The sequence below is a fragment of the Neomonachus schauinslandi genome, chromosome 12, assembly GCF_002201575.2.
Source record: "Neomonachus schauinslandi chromosome 12, ASM220157v2, whole genome shotgun sequence".
Lineage (NCBI taxonomy): Eukaryota > Metazoa > Chordata > Mammalia > Carnivora > Phocidae > Neomonachus > Neomonachus schauinslandi.
This window is the reverse complement of record NC_058414.1, coordinates 11109530-11126985: the sequence shown is the minus strand read 5'-3', so window position 1 is coordinate 11126985 and position 17456 is coordinate 11109530.

Sequence of the window (17456 nt, the reverse complement as noted above, 5' to 3'; positions counted from 1 at the left end):
AGCCTTGCTTCCCACGAGGGCCTGGCACTGTGTGACCCCCCAGCCTGCTTGTCTCCCTACCAAATCCCAACACCTGCCATGGGTCCACCCTTCGGGCCCAGGGATGTGCACTTGTCTTGGAAGATGACCTTGGCAAGAGGCTGCCTGGGGTTGTGATCTGCTTCTTGCACTTAGTAGTACAGGGTGCAGTTTCCCTAGGGCTCCGTGGTCTTTCACAAGTGTTCTCACGCCTGGGGTTCCCCAGAGCTCCTTCAGGAGTGGGGGAAATGGGGAAGGGGCTTAGGTTCCCCTCATTTGGAGTTCAGACAGTGCAACTTTCTTTTCAGCTGCTTTACATATTGAGCTTCTGCTTCATATTTTGTTCAAAGTTGGGAAGCGTTCATAATTTAAAAAAGTTTTCAAATTTCAATTTGAATGACTTAACTAGTTTTCCACTGTTGGGGATTTTTTAAAAAAATATTTTATTTATTTAAGAGAGAGCGAGCATAAGCAGGGGAAGCAGCCGAGGGAGAGGGAGAAGCAGACTCCCTGCTGAGCAGGGAGACTGATGCGGGGTTCGATCCCAGGATCCCGGGATCACGACTTGAACCCAAGGCAGACACTTAACTGACTGAGCCACCCAGGTGCCCCTACTGTGGGTATTTAAGTTGCTCCCAATTTTCCTTTATGATAAGCACTTTCCCTATCTTCTTTATCTAGCTAATTCATATTCTTTCACTGAGAGTCTTTTAGATGTTTTCTCCCATCCCCATGGGAAATCTTCTTCTTTTTTTTTTTTTTAAACTCAACCCAGTTGGATTTTCCGGCCAGGTGTTCTGCAGGAGCATGGGCATGCTCTAGCACCCTGCCCTGTGCTGACCGGTGTCGCTCCACACAATCTGTCTCCAGATAAGACCAGGGATTTTACTGCTGCATTCCCACAGAGGACGGGTCACTAATGTTTGCCGGGTGACTAGATCTTCCGTGGAACCTCTTACTCAGATTCCATGCTGGCTAAACCAGCAGACATAAGGATGCCTGCGAGAGTTCTTTAAAGCAAAGGTTCTTTCCCAAAGCTGCTGATGCCTGCCACCCCTGGGAGGACCCACTTCCAGAGGGACTGCAGTAGACAACCTTCTCTCTGTTGTCTTCCTGCGAGGGTTTTCTTCAGAGGAGAGAATGTTCTAATAGTTGATAGAAACAGGAGAGTCTGCTTGGATGTTCCTTTTTACCCTGTAAAACTAATGAGCAGAAATTCTGTTTCTTAAGCCATTTTTCTGTATGGTTGGTTAATATGCATCATAGCCCCTGAGTTTGGTACACTGTGAAAAACTGACAAAGTCCACTCTCCATCCCTCGCTCACTGGGGTCCAGCTCCCAGAACATGTGGACCCCATTACGGTGGTGATGGCCAGATGCCTTCCTCCCAGACCCGTCTATCTTCTGCTTCATTGCTACTGCCACAAATTAAGTATATCTTTCTTTTTAATCACTTTCAAAAACCGATTATAGATTTATGCCTGTTAGCATGTGTGTTTAGAAGCAGAAGGCCGTCCTTCAGTAATTGGCGTTAGGAGGAACCACAGGCACACCTCATTTTATTGTGCTTCACTTTATTGCCCTTTGCAGATACCGCAGTTTTTGCAGCTTGAAGGTTTATGGAATCCTATGTTGAGCAAGTCTATTGGCGCCATTTATCCAGCAGCATCTGCTCATGTCCTGTCCCTGTGTCAATATTTTTAAATGAAGATACATACATTGTTTTTGGATATAATGCTATTACACACTTTATAGACTACAATATAATGTAAACATAACTTTTACATGCACTGGGAAACCAAAAAATTCAGTTGACTTGCTTTATTGTGATATTAGCTTTATTGCAATATTTGCTTTATTACAGTGGTCTGGAACCAAACCCACAGCGTCTCCGAGGCATGCCTGTAGTTGAAAAAGACAGAAGTAAATCCTGGCTGTTCTAGACAAGCAAAGAAACTCAGAAATGAAGAGATGTCTCAAGGATGGAGGGGGGTGACTGGCAGGTGTGCTGTCCTTCTGGAAGGCAAGTCACAGTGATGGTGTACGGTAGGGGTGTTGTAAGGGGTGATGGAAATAATCCTGAGGAAGAGACTAATCACCCCCAGAACTGGCTTGTGATTAAAGGCTGATTATAGGTGGGAAATTGCCTCCTTTTGATTCTCATGCTCTTAATGGTGCTATATAGAAAGAGTCTTGGACGCCCTGGCTCCTATCCAGGACAGTATTATTTAATAATAATGGGTGCTCAGCTCTCCCCTGGTTGAGTTTGCAGGGTGAGACGTTGGTTCACTAATACCCCTTTATGTTCTTTTAGTACCTTTCATCCCCAGTGACTTCACAACGTGTTATTTATCTTCAGAGTCGGCTTCGTGTGTGTTGGGGGCAGGAGGGAAAGGGTAGCAACTGCAAATGTTAACGCACTACTTTATGACCAGGGCAAAGAAAGCGTCAGAGGGCGTGTGATTTGCTGAAGTCCAGGCCTAATGGCTGTCAGTAGCTGTTCTTCTTGGCAGCCCGTGGAGGTTTAGATGCCCAGTGGTTGGCAACACTTTCAGATTCTTGTCATGGGAATGATTCATTTAAATACAATATGAGTACATGGTTTACATTTCCTTACAGAATTAAAAGAAAAAAAGACAGCAAATGCAAGCTGGCTTCCACTTCTAGGAATGATTGCACTCTTCCCAAATGGCAGGGTTCATAGTCATTCTTAACATTGTCATGTGTATTTCTATAAGTTCTTCTTAGGGAATTCAGCCAACCTAAAATAAAAGGAAACATTTTCAATTTTCTACCACAATGATAAGGAGATCCTGCAGAATGGAGATTTGAAGCTAACATGAACTCCAAGTCCTAAAACCAATATTGAATTGTTTCACCAGCTAAGTACCTGCCCCAGGCAGATCTGTGTAGCCCCCACTCCCCATTCCTCTTTGGACATTTATTGCCCCTAATGGAGTCATTTTTTTTTTCTTTTAGATACTGCTGGAATAGAGAGGTAAGAAGGAGCTCTTCCCTCCCTCAGGGGCTTGCAGTGGGGAGCTCTGGGAGATGGGGCAGGGATCCTCAGGAGATGTGATCCAGAGCCCAGCTCTGCTCCACATCTCCCTGCAGCATTGGTCATTCCATGAAAGGGGGTAATGCCAACTTCTACCACATCCCCAGAGCTTGGGGATATGAGCAGCTTCTCAGTAATAATTTATAGGAAGGTGTGAGGGTTTCCTCCTTTATTCCAATTGACCTCTGAGATCATGGGCATCCACATCTATCTTTTATTTTTTTAAAGATTTTATTTATTTATTTGAGAGAGAGAGAGTGAGAGAGAGCATGAGAGCAGGGTGAGGGACAGAGGGAGAAGCCGACTCCCCACTGAGCAGGGAGCCTGATGCAGGGCTCAATCCCTGGACTCAGGGATCATGACCTGAGCTGAAGGCAGCCACTTAACTGACTGAGCCACCCAGGAGTCCCACACATCTACTTTTTAAAGATAATCAGACTTTAAGGTGGCTGGAATTAGACCCTTGCTCCCCTCCCCCAACTGAAACATAGCCTCCAAATCAACCAAACAACCAAACAACCAAACGAGCTCACTTTTGATTCCAGGCGTGATGTCTCTCCTAACTAATGTCTAAATGGGGGCAGCTCAAGGTATAAGCTTAATTTGGACATCAAATTTAGATGGCATATATCCATTTTTACTAAACCTCTCTTGAAATCCTTTGACATCTGGATTAATGCATCAGCAATGTCATCTACTGCTTCAAGATTAAGGCAAAGCTGGTAATATGTGAACCTCCACACAGGCTAATAAATTGGGGGACCATAACATAATATTTATAAACTGGGTATTTGACCTCCATTTAGGGGAGAGATCAAATGGCAGAAAAGGAGAACCCAGGGTCTCACACGCCCACTTGTCCCAGAAACCCCTCCCCACCTTAGCAGGCAGTTCACATGCCAAAGTGGTCATTGAAGCCTCCATCCCTACCTCCAACACACCCTGTAAGTGACCCACCAAAATTCTTCTAATCACAGTTTTCTCTTTGAGAACTCTACAAAATAAGGTTTCTCCCTATTTCTTTAGATTTTTAGCATAATTGGAGGTCACAGTAATGTTTTTCTGTCCCTCTTAGACTAGAAGCCTAGTTCCTCTTGGCCTGCACTTGAGTCTAGCTCAGTTAATGGTAATGCTAATTAAAAGCCTTCAGTGACCAGCCTACTAACTTCAGCTTCAACTCTAAATACTGGCCCCAATACAAAACACACCACTTTATCTTGAAGTTCAGTGTCACCTCATCTAGCTGAAAGTGTTTAGTTCTATCTTGTTAAAAAAAAAAAAAAAAGAACAAAAACAAACAAAAAACCACCCAAACCACCTCAAACTGTTATTGTTGACCTCTGCAAACAAGCCCGTCACTATCTGTTTTGCTGTCTAGTTTAAGTAGTGAGATTTATTTCTCAAAATATAAACCATTTTGGTTATAAAACCAACCAGCGGTCCTCTTAATGAATGTATCAAGAGGGCTAAGAGCTTGGGGTCAGAAGAGCAAACCACATTAGATTTTTTTGGTGGGGAATTTTAGGCTTTTTTATTTTATTATTTTTTTTTATTTATTTGACAGAGAGAGAGATAGCGAGAGCAGGAACACAAGCAGGGGGAGTGGGAGAGGGAGAAGCAGGCTTCCTGCGGAGCAGGGAGCCCGATGTGGGACTCGATCCCAGGACCCTGGGATCATGACCTGAGCCGAAGGCAGACGCTTAACGACTGAGCCACCCAGGTGCCCCGAATTTTAGGCTTTTAATTTAATTCCCAAAAATTTATCAAGGAATAGTATCAGGGACATACAAAAGATAAACTTGCCACTAGAATACAACTCTTAAATTGGAGATGAAAAAAAAAAAAAGAAACAAACAGAAATGAAAGAGTTATCCTGAGGTGAGTATTATACTAGGATATTTTTATAGAAATCATAAAAAGTAAGTATAATGATAAAGCAGGGCTCACTGATTATTTACTCTAGATAGACAAGAAATGTTTAAGAAACCCATCTGTCTACTGTTTTAGAAGGGATCTAACCAAGTGTTATCTCTTCCCCTTTTGATCTGTTTGCAGAAAGTTTGAAGAGAAGGAACTTCTTTCCTTAGTTTTTAGGCAAAATTATTAGGACTAGGACTACAAACTACCATTTTCTAGACTGTAGTTAAAAATCTACTATCAGGCACCATATATAAAAAATAACTCAGGATGGGATTATAAACCTAAATATAGAATCTAAAACTATAAAACATCCAGAGTAAACCAAAGGATAAAACTTTGTAATCTTGGGTGGGGCAAAGATATCTCAGATGTGGTACCCAGAGCACAACCCATAAAAGATTAAAAAAAAGATAAATTGGCTCCATCAATATTAAACACTTCTGCTCTCTGAAAGCCACTATTAAGAGAATGAAAAACAAGCCAACAACAGGGAGAAAATATTTATGAATCACCTATTTGACACAGACATTATATCCAGAATACATAAAGAACTCTCAAAACTCAATAATGAGAAAACAAACAATTTAATTTAAAAAAATGAGCAGAAGTTTAATTAGACAATTCACCAGAGATAATATATGAGTGGCAAATTAGCACATGAAAAGATGCTGAAATCATTAGCATTAGAGAAACGCAAATTAAAACTACAATGAGTTACTGGCATATACCTATTAGAATGGCTAAAACACATACACGCTCACAAACAAAGCAAACAAAAAAGAATGGCTAAAAATAAGAACAAAACCCCCAAACAAAACAAAAGCCAAAAAAAAACCCCCAACATACTGGCAATACCAAACCCTACAGAGGATCAGGGGCAACTGGGACTCTCATTACACTTCTGGTAGGGATGCAAAATACTGCAGTCACTTTGGACAACAGTTGATGATTTCTTCTAGAGTTAAATATATACTTACCATTACCACCCAGCGAACCCATTCTTAGTTATTTACCCAAGAGCTGTGAAAACTTATGGTCACATAAAACCTGCACATATGTATTTATAACAGCTTTATTCATAATAGCCACAAACCAGAAGTCACCCAAATGTCTTCAAACAGGCACATGGCTAAGCAAACAATGGAATCCACACAATGGAATACTACTCAGCAGTGAAAAGGGTCACATTACTTACACATGCAGCAGCATGAATGCATGTCAAATACATTGTGACAAGTCAAAAAAAAAAAAAAAGCCATATTCAGAAGTCACATACTGTGTGATTCCATTTATATGACAGTCTAGAAAAAGCAGAACCATAGGGACAGAGTCAAGATTGGTGGGGCTGCGAATCGAGAGAGGAGTTGACCCCAGAAGCTTTGACAGGATGTTTCAAGGTGATGCAACTATGCTACGTATCGGTCGTGGAGGTGGTTATATATTGTATTCATTTGTTGGACTTATTAGAGCTGTTCACTAGAAAGGTTGTATTTTACCTTATGTAAATTATGTCTCAATTAGGACAGCTCTGATATTACTCAGAAGAGATCGTTTTAATTAAGAAAATGTCTCCTTTTAATACTCCACTGTCATTGGCAAAGTTCTGTGCTTATGAACAGAGCCCTGCTTTAGTGAATCACCTCAGAGAATTCTTGAGCAGCCCCATCTTTATTCCCACCCTTCTGGCTTTGGTCAGCCTCTCATCATCTCCCAGGACTAGAGGATAGCAGTAGCCTCCAAACTGGCCTCCCTTCTTCCATCAGATCTGCTGTGACCCATATTGGCTTTTCTTTCATGGTAATACTATCACTTTTCTGCCCGAACCCCAGTAACAGCTTTCCCATATCCTAGGATGAAGTCTGAAGTCCTTGGCAAGGCTCATGGCCTTGCTCCTGACCACAAACTCTGCTCCCTTCACTCCTCCAAATGCACACAAATTATCTGCTTCATCTGTGCACATTTTCACACCACCATACCATTCCCTCTGCCTGAAATTCCTTTCCCCATCTTGTTTACCTGGTTAATTCCTACTTATTCCTTAAGATTCAGCTAAAGGCAGAATACACATACTTCTCATTCCTTCCGTAGCATTCTGGGCATGGAAAATTTATTATAATAGTAACTTTTTTATTTGCTTATATTGTTCTCCCTCTGCTCTCTCTTCCGGATCTTGCCAAGGTGAATTCACTTAAATCATTCACCATATCCTTATGGAGCACCTCCTTTGGGATAGGCATACATTGCGCTAGGCAATTGGGATAACGTACCTGCCCATAAATAGCCCACAGCCTAGTGGGAGAGAAAGAAAGAGAGGAAATTAATGATAACGCACCCTGAGAAGCATAGTGATAGAAATATACACAAGAAATAGAGATACCATGGGATAATGATTAACAGTGAGTTTTTGCTGATTAATAGCTAGTTACTGTGTTCTTTGAAATATTCTAAGACCACATGTGAACATGCCCCAATAGAGCTTTATTACTTAATTAGAGAAGACAGAATGTTTGTTCCTCTGGGTCTTTTGGCAATTCTGAAAAGCGGGCTTTAAAATGGCTATTTTACTAATTTGGAAAATGGGAACCAGTGAGGTTGACCCAAGCAAGTAAGGAGAATGTTTGGGGTTGGAACTGGGAATGAAATGCTCACATTCTTTCCACTATCACTTTCCCTCTACTTAGATCTTGTTACTTGGGTCCTTCCCTTCACTTCGGTTTTGTTTCTTTTCTTGTGTCTCTTTGGCTCCTGACCTTCTATTTCTAAAGCTTTAACTTCTTTTTGACACTTTGCTAAGCCCAGGAACATAGCTTTTCCTGCTCCAGGCTGATTTGAGTAGCCCATGCGAGGGCTGATATTCAAAATACTTAACAATCAGACTTTATGGGCACCAATCATTCACAATGGACACTGATTTGTCAACTGTGCCTGCTGGCCTGGGCACTATCCCTCTGGCCAAGTCCTGGCCTTAGACCCACAGCCTGTCATCTGTCCACCCTTCCTGGGACCCTGGTGAAGGAGACTTGGACAAAGAATCTCACTGCCTAGAAAGTTGGTATTCTTGCAGAGAATGGCAGTCTAGTATCATATAGGTTTAAGGGGAGACTTGCACAAGGAGGGACGAGAACTTAGAAGAAAGGATGGCTGAAGCCCCTGAGGAAATTAGAGCAGGTTCACATGAGAAATAATGCTGGAATGGTCTTTGTTCATTCTGTGTGTGACTCTATGTGGAGCTAATGACTTAGAAGCACGTGTGAAGGAACGCAGCCAGTCAGGAAGTGACCAGCAAGTCAGCACGAGAGAGTGCTGGGACGCGAGCACCTTCAGTGCGCTCAAGGGTTGATTGCTGAGCCAGATGTGAAGGGCCCTGTACGTGCCATGCCTAATGTCTGCATGCTACACTTATCCTAAAGAAACAGAAGAAGCCTAGTGACCTTTAAGCAAGAGTTATTGTCCCCTCAGTATACTCGGAAGTGCTGGGAGAGATCAGTTGCCAGTTCTCTCTGCTGGCCTCACCAGAGTGGGATCTCTGGAAAGCTGGTGTAGTCATATGTAATCCAATGTGTAAACACCTCTTCACTAGGGTGTCTACATTTGTCTGTTCAGATGCAAAGTTTTATCAATTCTGTTAGGCCCTGATCCTGTATCTCAATTTTTAAGACCTAGCTTTAACGAACTGCGTGTCGACTTACAAAAGAATGTGTACCTGGCCCGTAAAATGAAAGCACTCTTTGTCTGCTATTAACGTATATGGAAAAACTAATATCAAAATGAAAAGGCCCAGGAACCAGATGATATTATGCATTTGCATATCTCTGTAAGTTTACAAAAAGCTTTCACATCTGGTATGTCACTGGCACTTCATAAAAACACTGTGCGGTGAGCAGGGAACCCCAAAGGCTGGAGATAAAGGACGTGTTAGGATCAGCTCAAGTAGAGACCAAAGTGTAATATTTACTGTGTTCCCTTGATGTGAAACATACCCATTCTTGGCATGTGATGCAGTCCTACACTATACTTTTGGGAACAACTACTGTAGATCCATTTGAGCCAGCTTACTCAAGAGAAGCAACATAATTATTAGCATACAATATCTCCCAAATCCTAAGGGCTGAGCTTTCAGAGTGGATTGAAACCTGAGACTACCATCAGGGTTCTCTTTTCATTTCTTTTCATTTTGTGACAGCGTTATTGAGATACAATACATGTCATACAATTAGTCCATTTAAAATTTACAAGTCAGTGGAATTTAGTATATTCACAAAGTTGTGCAGCAAATCACCACGATTGATTTTAGAATTGATTTTAGATTTTGATTTTTATAATCAATTTTTCATCATCTTCATTAACACCACTAGCTCCTGACAACCACTGATCAGCTTTCTGTTTCTAGATTTGCCCATTCTGGACGTTTCACAGAAATGGAATCATACAATTTGTGGCTTTATGGCTTACTTATTCCCTTACCATAATGTTTTCAAGGTTCATCCATGTTGTAGCATGTATTAGTACTTTATTCCTTTTTTTGCCAAATACTGTTCCATTGTATAGATATGCCACGTTTTATACCTGTTCATCAGTTGATGTTGTTGTTTCCACCTTTTGGTTATTACGAATATTGGTATACAAGTTTCCATGTTGACATGCTTTCATTTCTCTTGGATATATATAAGTAGGAGCGGAATTGCTGGACTATATGTTAACTTTATGTTTAGCATTTTGAGGAATTGTTAAACTATTTCTCAAAATAGTTGTGGACTGAATCTCTGTATTCCTCCCCCACAAATACCTATGTTAAAGCCCTAACCCCAAATATGATCATATTTGGAGGTGGGGCCTGTGGAAAGTCTAGATGAGATCATGAGAGTGGACCCCCAGGATGGGATTAATGTCCTCATAACAAGAGGAAGAGACCAGTGCTCCCTCTCTCTCCACCATGTGAGGATATAGGGAGGAGGTATCTGTCTGAAGCTGGGAAGTGGGTTCTCACAAGGAACTGAGTCTGCCAGCACCTTGATCTTGGACTTTGCAACCCCCAGAACTGTGGGAAATAAATATTTTCTGCTTAAGCCACCCAGTTTATGGTATTTTGTCTTAGCAGCCTGAACTAGTACAGTGGCTGAACCAGTTTACATTTCCACCAACAATGTAGAAGAGTTCCAGCTTCTTCATATCCTGGCCAATGCTTATTATTTTTTGCTTTTTTAAAAAATTTTTAATTATAACCCTCCTCATGGGTATTAAGTGGTATCTTATTGTGGTTTTGATTAGTCCCCAATGACTACTGGTGTTCAGTATATTTTCCTGTTCTTGTTGTTTATATGTTTATCTTTTATGGAGAACTATCTATTCAGATCAAATTACAAAATGCAGGTGAGAGCATGCTGAACACTGTGGAGACAATATAAATGCAGGATATTATTATGGACACAAAAAGACATGATGCCAAGAGCTTGAGGATATTGCATTGTGGAAGTAGGTGGTTAACAGATAAAATGGGGGCACCTGGGTGGCTCAGTCAAACATCTGCCTTCAGCTCAGGTCATGATCCTGGGATCCTGGATCCTGAGATCGAGTCCCGCATCAGGGCCCCTGCTTGCCGGGGAGCCTGCTTCTCCCTCTACCTCTGCCTGCCTCTCCCCTACTTGTGAGCTCTCTCTCTCTCTCTCTCTAATAAATAAATAAAATCTTAAAAAAAAAAACAGATAAAATGGTAGTTCAGGAAGTTAAAGGTGGGAGGCAGGAGCAGGAGATAGATTGAGAAAGAGATACCTAAGTTGATATAAATGATTATGCAACATTTCTTAGGTTTTATCTATTTATTTTTTAAAGATTTATTTATTTATTTGAGAGAGAGAGAGAGATGAGAATGTGAGCGGTGGGGGGAGGGCAGAGGGAGAGGGAGAGAGAATCCTCAAGCAGACTCCCTGCTAGGTGAGCCAACGTGGGGCTCAATCCCAGGACCCTGAGATCATTGGCCAAAATCAAGAGTTGGAAGCTTTAACTGACTGAGCTCCGCAGGCGCCCTCATTTCTTGGATTTTAAAAGAGATGTAACCATTATGCAGTAATGCCTCTAATGTGAAATCCACATGTGAGCTAAATATTTCTATTATATATGTAGGACAGGTTTATCAATGTCCACATGTGTGACGTTTGGACCAGCTTATTCCCTGTTGTGAGGGCTGTCCTGTGCATGGTGAGATGTTTAGCAGCATCCCTGGCCTCTACCTACTAGATGCCCATAGCACCCCCAGTTGTGACACTTCGCCCCCATTCCTCCTCTGCTGAGAACCACTGGTGTAGGATAAGGGTGGGAGGGGTAATTCCTGCTCAGTACTGATGTGTAAAGTAGCATGACCTACAAATTTCCACCCCAGGCAGGTCCTAGCTGGATAGTGCATCCCAAGTGTCTGCATCACTGGTGGCCCTCATTGTTCTCTGCAGTTGATTGCATTACCTTCTTGGCCCCTGGTTTCTCTCATTCAAATCCATGCAGGCTGTGTCTTGCTGGTTTCCCAGAAGCTTTGGCAATTTGGGCTTCACTTCCCTCTTCTCTGGCACCTTCTCTCACCATTCATCTTTGCTTCAGCTGCAATGAACTTCTAAGTCTTCCCTGGAAATGCTATGCCTAGGTATGACTCCACATTTATAACCACCGTTCTCCCAGCCCAGAATGTCTTCCTCCCTTTCTCAGCCAGAAAGCTCCTGTAAACCCCCTTTTAAGACCTAGCTCGTATGTCATTTCCTCTGGGAGTCTTTTTCTGACAACGTTAGGCAGGATTGGTGTGACTCTTTCCTCTGTACTTGTAAAGCACTCAGTTAATATTTTTGTTGCAGAATTTTTGTACTGAATTTTAATGATTTACTTTAATTATCTGTCTCTCCTACCCCCAGCAGGTTAGATTCCTGGAGAGTAAGGACTCCCTGCTTCACTTGTTCTGCCTTCAGCTTCTATCACTTGGCCTGGAGCACAGTAGGTGCTTAATACTGATCAATGTATGAAGAATGGATGCTTGAACTGATGTGAAGGTAGCTCTGCTGATGCATTCAAGCACGACTGGATGGTCAGGTGGGATAGTTAGTCTAGGTATTTCAGTTCTCCAATAACGGGTGAAGTTCTTTGGCTAGGAATATTGGAAAACAAGAAAGGCATTTAAGTTGAGCAGAACCAGACAATCCTATGGAGGAGGTACATAAAACTCTACCTCCTAATTAATTTAGACCTGCACAGCTAATTATAATATGCAGAGTGCAGGTAAGATCTTGTTTAATCACTCATCCCTGCTCTGGTAATCACAGTGCCCAGCAGCCATGTCTCTGTTGGGATCCTGGTGTGGGACTAAGCCCCACCCTGGGCGCCTGACTCATGTTGTCTGTTCTGGAATCTCGGGCGCTCTGCACACTCGGGGCCAAGTCCTTGTCCCACTCTTATAGGACATCTCGTGCTTCTCTGGCTCGTGCTCCTGCTGATGGCTGGTTCCTCCCGGCCTCTGCTGTTGGGCATTGCATCACCCTACACCCAGGCAGAGGACTGATGGTTGCCTTCCGGATCAGAGCTCTGCTTCCGTTGTGCTGCCAGCCTGACTGTGCGAGCTACATTCCCACCTGTCTGGCCTCACACTGACCATCCTTCATCCCATTGCTGTCTAGGACTCCCACGTTTGTGCCTCGCCCCTCCCGATGTGCTCAGGTCCCTGCTGTCCATCTGCTGTTCGCTTTCCTCAGCACTTTGGGAGGGGCTGTTTATCCCTGTGGTTTCTGGTGGGAAGAAATCGTTTCAGGGCAGAGCCTTATGAAAAACGTCTTAGAAACAGATCTCTTTTCTCCCAGTTTCTTCGTTTCTTCCTGCCGTCCACATTTAAGCCTCCCTTGCTGTTGCTGGATGGTAGGAATTATTGGCTATTGCAAGCCTCTACTTAGTTAGCTGGGAGCGGGGAAAGCCTCAAAAGTCTTTGGAAATTCTTGGTTTAAGTACAGAAGAATGTGTAGAGTGAGTTACTCTTTGAGGAACAAAAGGGAAACAAACACACATGCCTATATTTACACACCCATACATAGGATTTCTTCAGAAGGATATATGCTAAGGTAATGGAATTGGTTGCTTATGGGAGAGGGATGCTGCGTTGTGTGGGGGTCGAAGGATGGGAGGGAAATTTTACTGTGTCTTGTTTTGTAACCTTTGACTTCTCAACCCAAGAAAATGTGTTATCTATTTCAAATATAAGTGACAAAAGCTAGAGATGAATGGTTTACAGAAAAAGAAATAGCAACATTTATGAAAAGATATGAAAAGATGTGCAAAATAACTTTTAACAAAAGAAGCATAAGTTTGTTTGTTTGTTTATTTATTTATTTAAGGTTTTATTTATTTTTTTGACAGAGAGAGAGAAAGCGAGAGAGGGAACACAGGCAGGGGGAGTGGGAAAGGGAGAAGGAGGCTTCCCGCAGAGCAGGGAGCCCGATGCAGGGCTCGATCCCAGGACCCCGAGATCATGACCTGAGCCGAAGGCAGTCGCTTAACTGACTGAGCCACCCAGGCACCCCAGGAAGCATAAGTTTAAACTGGAGGTCAATTTTTACATATTCAGTTCGCAAAGATCAAAACATTAAGGATTACAGTGTTGGTGAGACTGGGAAGCAGGTTCTCTCATACACTGTTGGTGGGATGTAAATGGATCCAACTTTTGGAGATTGGTAGTTATCAGCATGCTCTATGACATAGCAGGACCTCGTCTAGAAACGTACCTACATATATTTTCATATATCAATGCAAAACATATACCAGGTCTGTTGCAGAATTATTTGTATTGACAAACGAGTAGAAGCAATCTAAGTCTCCATCAATAACTATTGGGTGAAAAATTTATGGTACGTTTATACAAGTATTATATTGTCATTAAAAAGAACATGGTATATTTATATACGCTTATATGGAATAACCTCCAAGACGTTTAGTTCATTGGAAAAGGTATGATGCAGAACAGTGTGAATACAGTTTATGTTCCTCCTTTCATGGCATGTTTATCCTTTAGAACACCTATTTTTCCATCCTTCTGACATTTATTCCTTCCCTGTATGTATGTATGTATGTATGTATGTATGTATGTATCTATCTATCTATCTATCTATCTATCTATCATCTATCAATCATCTTTTATACTCTATTATATATCTCTCCCTCCATCCCTGCTTTTCCCCTCCCTTCCTTCCTCCCTCCCTCCCTTTCTTCCTTCCTTCTTTCCTTCTACTTACATATAGAAAACTTTAAAAAGATATACAAGGACACATTACCAGTGGTTGTCTCTAGTGAGAGATATTTCATTTTCATCCTATACCCTTTGGTACTGCTTAAATTTTATCATATCAAAAGTATATATAAGGGAGGTGGGCAGGGGATGGGCTAAATGGGTGATGGGTATTAAGAAGGGTGCTTATTGTAATGAGCACTGGGTGTTAAATGTAAGTGATGAATCATTAAATTCTACCCCTGAAACTAATTTTACCATATATGTTAACTAACTACAATTTAAATAAAAACTCAAAATAGACAAAGTTTTAAAAAAAGCATTTATAACTTTTTATTTGAATGTTTTTATTATGAAATAAGCTGTCAACTCTCTCTCAACTGTTTTCTTTGCTCAGCAGAACTTGTACAAAACAGAAAAGGTACAGCTGGGTGATGTTCCCAAAATGAGCCTGTATGCAATCACCACTCAGAGGAAAAAGTGGAATCCTGTCAACAGTCTGGAAGCTGCTCTCTACCCTGTCCAGGCACTGCCCTTCCCCCCTCCCAGAGGTAACCATGATCTTGACTCTCAGGATAATCACTTTTCTGCTTTTTTTCCCCATCAAAGCATTGCAGCTTAGTTTTACATATGCTTTGAACTTTATACCAACGGATTAGTACAGTATGTACTCTCCTGTGTGTGGCTTCTGTTGCCCAATGTTGTGTTTGTGAAACTCATCAGTGTTGCCCCATAGTTATACGTTGTTCATTTTCATCACTGTGCAGAATTCCAATGTGTGAATGAATATACTGTAGTTTATACATTTATTGTAAAAGGATACTTACGTTTATACTTTGGGGCCATTGGCAACAAAGCTGCTGTAAACATTCTTGCACATGTCTCTTGGAGTAATATTTCTATTGGATAAAAAATCAGAAGTGAAATGTTTTGACCATGTTGTAATGTATTTTTAGTTTTAGTAGTTAACGTCAAAGAATTTTCCAAAGTAGTTGTACCAATCTGTGGTCTCCCCAAGCAAAGAACGAGAGTTCCTATTGCTCCACATTCTCGCCAGTATTTGATATTGTTTTCTGTTTTTTTTTTTCCTGCCATTCTAATAGATGTATAGTGATGTCTCATTGTCTTATTTTGCAATCTATAATTACATATGATGTTGATAAGCCTTTCATATGTTTATTTGCTATATATCTTCTTTGGTGAGTTGTTTATTTAGATCTTTTGCCAATTGTTTAATTGGGTTGTTTGGTTTTTTTAATTGAGTTTAAGAGTTCTTTGTATAGTTTTAAACACACATCCTTTATCAAATCAGTTAATCAATATTTTTTTCCCAATCTCTGGTTTATTTTTCATTCTCTTGAACTCTCAATTTTTTATAGTTTTTCTTTTTGCATAGAATGTGGTATGTTCTTCATTAGATATATTCATATATATTTGGTAATTTTGATGTTATTACAAGCGATGTTACTGTAAATTTGATTGCTGATATATAGAAATGCCATTACATTTTAGATGTTTATTTCAAGTACTATTTCTAATAATTTATCTGTAGATTCTTTTGTTTATGCTACTTTTATTTGTTTTAAGTATCATTGTATACTAGCTTCATAAAAATGTTTTGAGGTTTTCACTTTTGCTATCCTATTTTCTGGAACAATACTTGTAGTATTTTGATTATCTGGTCTTTGAATATTTGGTAGAATTTCCTAGGAAATTATCAGGACTGGGACTTTTTTTGTGGGATAGTTATTTAACAATTTTTTAATTTTCTATATGGAAATTGGTTGGTTTAGACTTTCTGTCTCTACTGGGGTAAATTTTTGCAAATTGTATTTCCCTACGAAATTATTTACTTCATCTGATCTTGGTATTCAAATTACATAGTTTTGCAAAGTAGTGCCTTATTATTTTGAAAATTTCATCTCTTTTAATGTTTATTACTCCCTTATCATTTCTTATTTTATATATTTTCCCTTTTTTCTCTTAAATAAATTTCTATTGTAGAAATTTGTAGTTTGTCTATGTTAGTAATTTTTTCCTCAATGAAACAGCATTTTGGCTTATTCACTAATTACATTATCTTTCTATTTTCTACCACATTCATTCTCCTTTTATTATTTTTTCGACCCTTGTTCAGTTTATACTTTTTTCTAGTTTTTAGAGTCTTTCATTTAATTCTTATAATTTTATTCTTCAGTTTTGATGGCTATAAGGCTACTATTTAAGGCTATTACTTTTTCTCTAATCATTTATTTAATCGCAGTTCATATATTCCAGTATGTAGTGTTAATGTTTAGGTTAGACATTCTACAATTTTAGTCTTTTTTTTTCCACTTTTTACACTGTTTTTTTAGTGGAGAGGTTTTTTCTTTTTTTTTTAATTCTAACACATTTAAAATTTTGCTATTAATTTCTACTTAAAACTTGCATAGAATTTTTTGAGATTTTTCTTTGTGATCTAATTATGTATGGTAAATTTTTGTAAATGGTCTGTACTAAAATCAACATCACTAGGAAAATTTCAATATATACCTAAAAGTTATGCTTTATGGGTAATATTGCTTAGAACTTTAATAGTATAACTTATTTTTGGTCCACTTGGCTTATCTTAGACTGAGAATGTTGTTTCAAAATCTCTTACTATTAATATATTTTTGTCCATTTTTTCCTTGCATCTTTATACTTTATCAAAGAAATCTTTAGTTATTTGCTGCGTAGACATTTATAACTGTTATCTTAACTGGAAATTGTTGCCTTTAGCATTATAAAATGTTTTTCTTTACCATGTTTAATGCTTTTTGACCTATATTTAATCTTACCTAATATCAAGCTCTCTATCCTCAATTTCCTAGTATTTGCATTTGTCTGGTATACATTTGTTCATCCCCTTTATTTTTAGCCTCTATGAATCACTTTGTTATAGAATTGGATTTTATCCTTTGGACCAATCTGGAAGTCCTTTTTCCAATGGGTGTTTCATGTTCATTAATATTTATTGATACAACTGTTATTCCACATTATTTTGTTTTATTTATTTGGTACATTTTGTTGTATTTATTTTTCTTCTTTATGTGACCTGTTTTCTTTGCTCTATTTTATAGGGATTTTTTGATATTTAGGAAAGTTTCCATTTTTATTCTATTGGTTACTAATTACTATTACATTATACAGTGTTCTTAGCACTTAGTTTTCCTCTTTAGGTTTCTACTAGTTTGT